This window comes from Triturus cristatus, chromosome 1_1, assembly GCF_964204655.1.
Source record: "Triturus cristatus chromosome 1_1, aTriCri1.1, whole genome shotgun sequence".
Lineage (NCBI taxonomy): Eukaryota > Metazoa > Chordata > Amphibia > Caudata > Salamandridae > Triturus > Triturus cristatus.
In genome coordinates this window covers 907335830-907341155 of record NC_140579.1, presented here as the reverse complement: position 1 = coordinate 907341155, position 5326 = coordinate 907335830, and the positions used below count along the sequence as shown (strand labels likewise).

At 44.1% G+C, this 5326-nt stretch overlaps 1 long non-coding RNA gene across 1 annotated transcript; it reads right to left on the bottom strand.

Moving 5' to 3' along the window:
- Positions 1-1046: 1046 nt before the first annotated feature.
- On the bottom strand, positions 1047-2169 carry LOC146871270 (uncharacterized). The gene is made up of 6 exons (XR_014959535.1): positions 2079-2169; positions 1918-1967; positions 1782-1826; positions 1610-1680; positions 1402-1482; positions 1047-1317 (listed from the first exon to the last, which is right to left on the bottom strand). It is a non-coding gene; the product is annotated as an uncharacterized LOC146871270 (long non-coding RNA).
- Between the last annotated feature and the right edge of the window lie 3157 nt (positions 2170-5326).

Here is a 5326-nt window from a genome sequence, read left to right as displayed (position 1 = left end):
GCTGTGCTCGAAAGTATTTACATGCCGATGATCACGAGTAGCGTGTTATGTTATATGCTCTGCTTGAAAGTACTTACATGCTAAGGATCACGAGTAGCGTGGTATGTTATATGCTCTGCTCGAAAGTATTTATATGCTAATGATCGCGAGTAGCGCGTGGTGGTATATGCCCTGCTCAAATGTATTCACAGGTAAATGATTGCGCGTAGCGCTTGGTTATATGCTTTGCTTCACAGGATTAGGGGCCATCGATTACGAGGAGCGCTCAGTTCTACAGGCTCCATGTTAATGTACCCGATGTCACCCATTACGAGTATCGTGCTGTGTTAGACGGCCTGTTCAGGGAAAGGCCTCACTTAGCGCGCACAGCGCTATAATCACCCGCACTTAGCCAACTGCCGTGGGTATCTGAATGAGGTTAGGCACTGCATAAATATCGCCAAGATTGCCGTATCTACTGATGGATGGTATTATGATGCATGTATCGCCTTGTTACTTCCTGAACTGCAATTGACCAGCTATACTTGGATAAACTTGAAGTATTTGCATAATTTAAACGGTGTGGCGTCACTTATTGTGTGTGTCCCTAGTCCATGAGGAGTGTGTGGTGTATGGTTGCTTAACACATAGCCCTCTGGTTGCCCGACCGGCTCGCGCCACGTTACCGCCTATAGGGCCTGGTGACCCCAGGTTCCTACAGCGGGACATCGTGGACAAGGTGAATGCCATTGGAAAGCACAAGAGGTCAATGGACGAGGTCAAGTGCAAGACCAAGGAGAAACTCGCAATCAACCAGAAGGCAACAATGCAGCCTGTCGGTGGGAGCCCATTACATAAAGGGTAGACCCAAAAGTACTGGGACCTGGGTATTCAATGTTACAGGAAAAGGTGGTCCCAGTATACAATCTTTAAAGAACAAAATGATTTCTCACACTATATACAAAGAAATTATACAATGGATTTCTGAGAGATGTTGTTTAATCACATCCTCATTCCAGCAAACATATGAAAAAACATTTTGTTACGCATAAACGTTGTGCCCGGAAAGGGGGAATAGTGGGGAAGGTAAGTGATTTAGTGAGGAATAAAGTTGTGTAGACAGTTCAAAGGGTTTGGTGTAGTCACATAATTGACAGTTGACATCCCAAAGGCATATCATTTACCACATAGAAACTTGAACAGTTGTTAACCATGCCCATACAGTAAAACACAGTAGCAATGATCTGTTGTTCGTGGGTTGGCAAAAGTACAAAAGTCGACGTTTCGACCCCTGTGCAGCGTAGGTTGAGTTCCACCATACTATGGGGTCTTTCTCACCTAGAATAAATGAAAATAATATAAATGGGCGAAATCCCACACAGTAAGGCAAAGGCTAAAGGGCATAAAGCTCCGAAAATTTACCAGAAAGCAGCCCTACATACAGGGCTGAGATGAGTAATTGGGCACATAGGCTCCGGAACACAGAGAGCGCACTAGCAGCACCTGAAAAATAAGGTGTTGTGTGAGTGGCTAGTAAATTAAAAAGTACCACATATAACGGGCCTATACAATTGCCAGCGTTGGAGCACGGTTATAACTCGTGCAATTAAATACATCATTCATTACTTACAAAAGGAAGAACTATGGGTTCCCTCCACCGATGCCGTTTAAATTACAAAACTGGTCATTAAATCAGGAAATCTAAAAAAGGAGATGGGAGTATATTAATACGTGAGAGAATTAAGCAAACCAAGCGGTGAGCGCTGATACAAGACAAAGGGTAAAAAACCTCAGCTCAATACCTGGTCAGTGGTAGGCGCACTATTGTTCGCACGAGGGCATACAATCTAAAGGAAAAATAGGGAACAAGGAAGCATCACTCTTCCGTCCCGAAATAAGACACGATCAATACATACCAAATTTTAAATAATAACTCACCGCTCCTCGGCGGTCCTGTTACATTAAAGCTGGCAGCCCTGTGCCTGAATCTGCAAGTATCGTAAAAAGAAACCCGTTACCTATTACCCCTTAAAAAGCTAAACGGCACCAGTCCAATGTTGTAAAATGCACCACCAAGTGTGCGCTTCGTATCTCCTTACCGCGAGGAAGAAAAGCCAGTCTTCTAGAATCAATCTTGGGGAATGCCCCCGGTCCAAAGACTCAGCTTAAATGCACGTGCGTGTGAAACAAGTATGCTTGCAGCCGCTAGATGCTGGCAGACCACCGCATCACCGCGTCCTGGTAATCATGGACAGGGACAATAGACTATACTCCTTGGTCCAGGAACCTGCTGGCATTAGGTGGTTAATAAAACATTGGTCAGTTTTGCAAAATTACTACAATGGTGACACGCTACGTGGGATGCTGAGTACCTCTCAAAAGCACTCCGTAAGCGATAGAAAAAGGAGGGGGCGGGGGTGGGCATTGTAATTCTTAATAAGAAATGTCAGTGAGCCAAAAGCCAGGCTTTTAATGACATATTAAAATTTAAAAAAACAGTATCATGCAAGTGTATAGCACTTGAAAGAAACAAGTTGAAATCAGCAGGTAAGCGCCAACGAACAAATGTACATCATTTTCAGCATTATTATGATCATATGAGCATTCAGAAAAACGTGTCTCCAAATATAAACCACTTGGTTAGGACAGGCTGGAGTCATATAAAGTGACTAACAGTAGAGCGCCAACCACTAGTTACAAACGACTTAACATCATACTATGTGGTTAATAGGTTCAGACATTCATTGTTATGACATTATAGGTGGTCGTGTTCATAGATCATATAATCAACCTTTGTTGACCTGTAATGGGACAAATACATATAGAAAAATAGAAAAACACAACTAATCACTGTGCTTATCTTAATTAGTATGAAAAATATTGTCATGAGACAGGCCATGGGGTCAATGATCTTAACTAGGGTAATACTTGGCAGCCGCCATACAACCATTATTTTAAGTAAGACATGCTAGCTGGACATAACTGGCATCTTGTTCATTTAATCCATGGCTAATCGAGTCAAGGCGGGTCATCCATTTACTTTCCCTAAGGCTCAAGATGGATCCTATGTTACCTCCCCTAGGGCCCAGGGTCACTTTCTCAAGGACGGCCCATCGGAGTTCCTCTGGTCCATGACTAGCAGTTTTAAAATGGTCGCCCAATGGTGCTCCTTGGACCTCGCTTCTTATTCTACTGCAGTGCTGAAGGACTCGTGCCTTAATCTTTTGCAGGGTCTGTCCTACATAGATGAGCCCACAGGGGCACGTAATGCAATAAATCACGTTATTAGTGTTGCAGTTGGTTAGTGACTTGAGATCAATACTGTGTTGTTTGTATACGAATTGCTTGGTCTGTACCGTCATTTCACAGGCTTTGCATTGTCCGCATCTAAAATGTCCCAATGTGGCTGGTAAATTCCACTATTTTTGTAGTGTAGGTTGTTCGGGACTATCTAGGAAGGAGCGAACCACATGGTCCCTGATGCACTTAGCCTTCTTAAACGAATGCATGGGAGGAGTGGGTTGTTCGATGTCATCCGAAACCAGACCCCAATGTTTGTTTACAATCTTCCGGATGGCATTGCTCTGGGTGCAGTACGTTGTTACACAGATAATGGGAGTGGAAACAGCAGCAGAACAAGTACAGGTGCTCTTAAGTGAAATTGGGGCTCTCAAATCCAAAATTGCAGGCGATACTTCATTGTCTAATGCAAAGGAGGCATTAGATAATCTAGCGAACATTTTGAAGGAGTTCGAAATAAACACTCAGAACAAAAAGTTCGAAAAACTATCTAAGGACATTAGATACTACGAAAAGAAAAATATGTACCCCTATCTCAACGAGGATTATTACAAGCAAGATAATCAGGGCCGCTTCACAGGGCGAGGGAGAGGTGGTTACCGTGGCCGCAGAAATTATACAACATTTTCTGATTCATCATTCAGCACGGATAGTGAGAATGAACAAGGTGGCCCAAGCACAAGCTTCGGATACCAAGGAGTTTGGAACCAACCTCAAGGTACTTTTCCTTTTTTAGGGGAAGGACAATGGCGACCACCAAGAGGTCGAGGTGGCAATTGGCCGAGAGGACCACCACGAGGATAGCACCCGTCCAACACAAACTGGGAGAGGGGACGAGGCAAGATTCAGAAGCAAGTGCACTTTCCACCAGAGAGCCACGGGGAAATAGCCACGCGCCGGAAAGTCTACAGGTGGTAAAGAGACAGCCCAACCCAGTAGTCAACATCTCTTCCTATGTTCTGAAAGATAACGAGGTCAACGTTCTCAGCAAGGGTCTGTCTTTTGTGCCCACTGCACAACCCAATCTCTTTGCTATCAATACTGAACTTATGAAGTTCTTTCGCAAGATTAAACTAAGCTATTTCTTCAGGAATAGTTCACCATCCGTAACCACATCACATACAGGATTACGAGTACCCTCTACTTTCGTCCCACCAACTAATTCAATGACCAATCAGATTCTGGCATATGAGCATACCGTGCTTAAAGATGTGTCTAAGACACTCGAAGTATATAAACACACCACCATTAACGTGACCAGAAAAGAGAGCGAAGCCCTCATGACACTAAAGAACAACAAAGATATTGTGATTAAGCCCGCAGATAAGGGGGTAGCGATTGTGGTGCAAGATACTGAGAAGTATAAATTGGAGATCCTCAACCAACTGGGTGATGGTGTGAGCTACCAGAAACTACGAACCGATCCTTCCAAGGATCTGGCACTTGAGATCCTCACCCTGACGAAGGAAGGGAAAGAGCAAGGTTTTCTGAGTAAGCACGAGTTTTGGTACTTGAACCAGAGTGACCCTCGGATGCCCACAATATATACTTTGCCCAAAATTCATAAGAACATGCAGACCCCACCAGGGAGACCAATGGTGGATGTGGCTCAATTCTGGAGCCACTCTGTAGATACATCGATATCTTCTTGAAACCAATTGCCGAAACAACTGAAACATACCTAAGAGACAATGAGAAACAACTAGTAGTGACATGTGACATCATATCACTGTATACCAGCATTCCGCAGACGGCAGCCCTTGATGTGATCCAGCAACCTTTAGACCGACGCCCAGCACCGATGGCAGTACCTACCAATTTTATTATTGCTTTACTTTCCATCGCCATGATGAAGAATGTTTTCTTTTTTCAAGGACATTTTTATCTCCAGACCAAGGGCCTTCGCGCCGGGCCTAGTTATCATTTTTATGAATGATTTTGAACATAAGTATGTTCTGAATGCGACCAATCCCTACCACATCCGGGTCACTTTGTGGCGACGCTACATCGACGATGTGCTGATGCTATGGACAGGCACTAAAGGGGA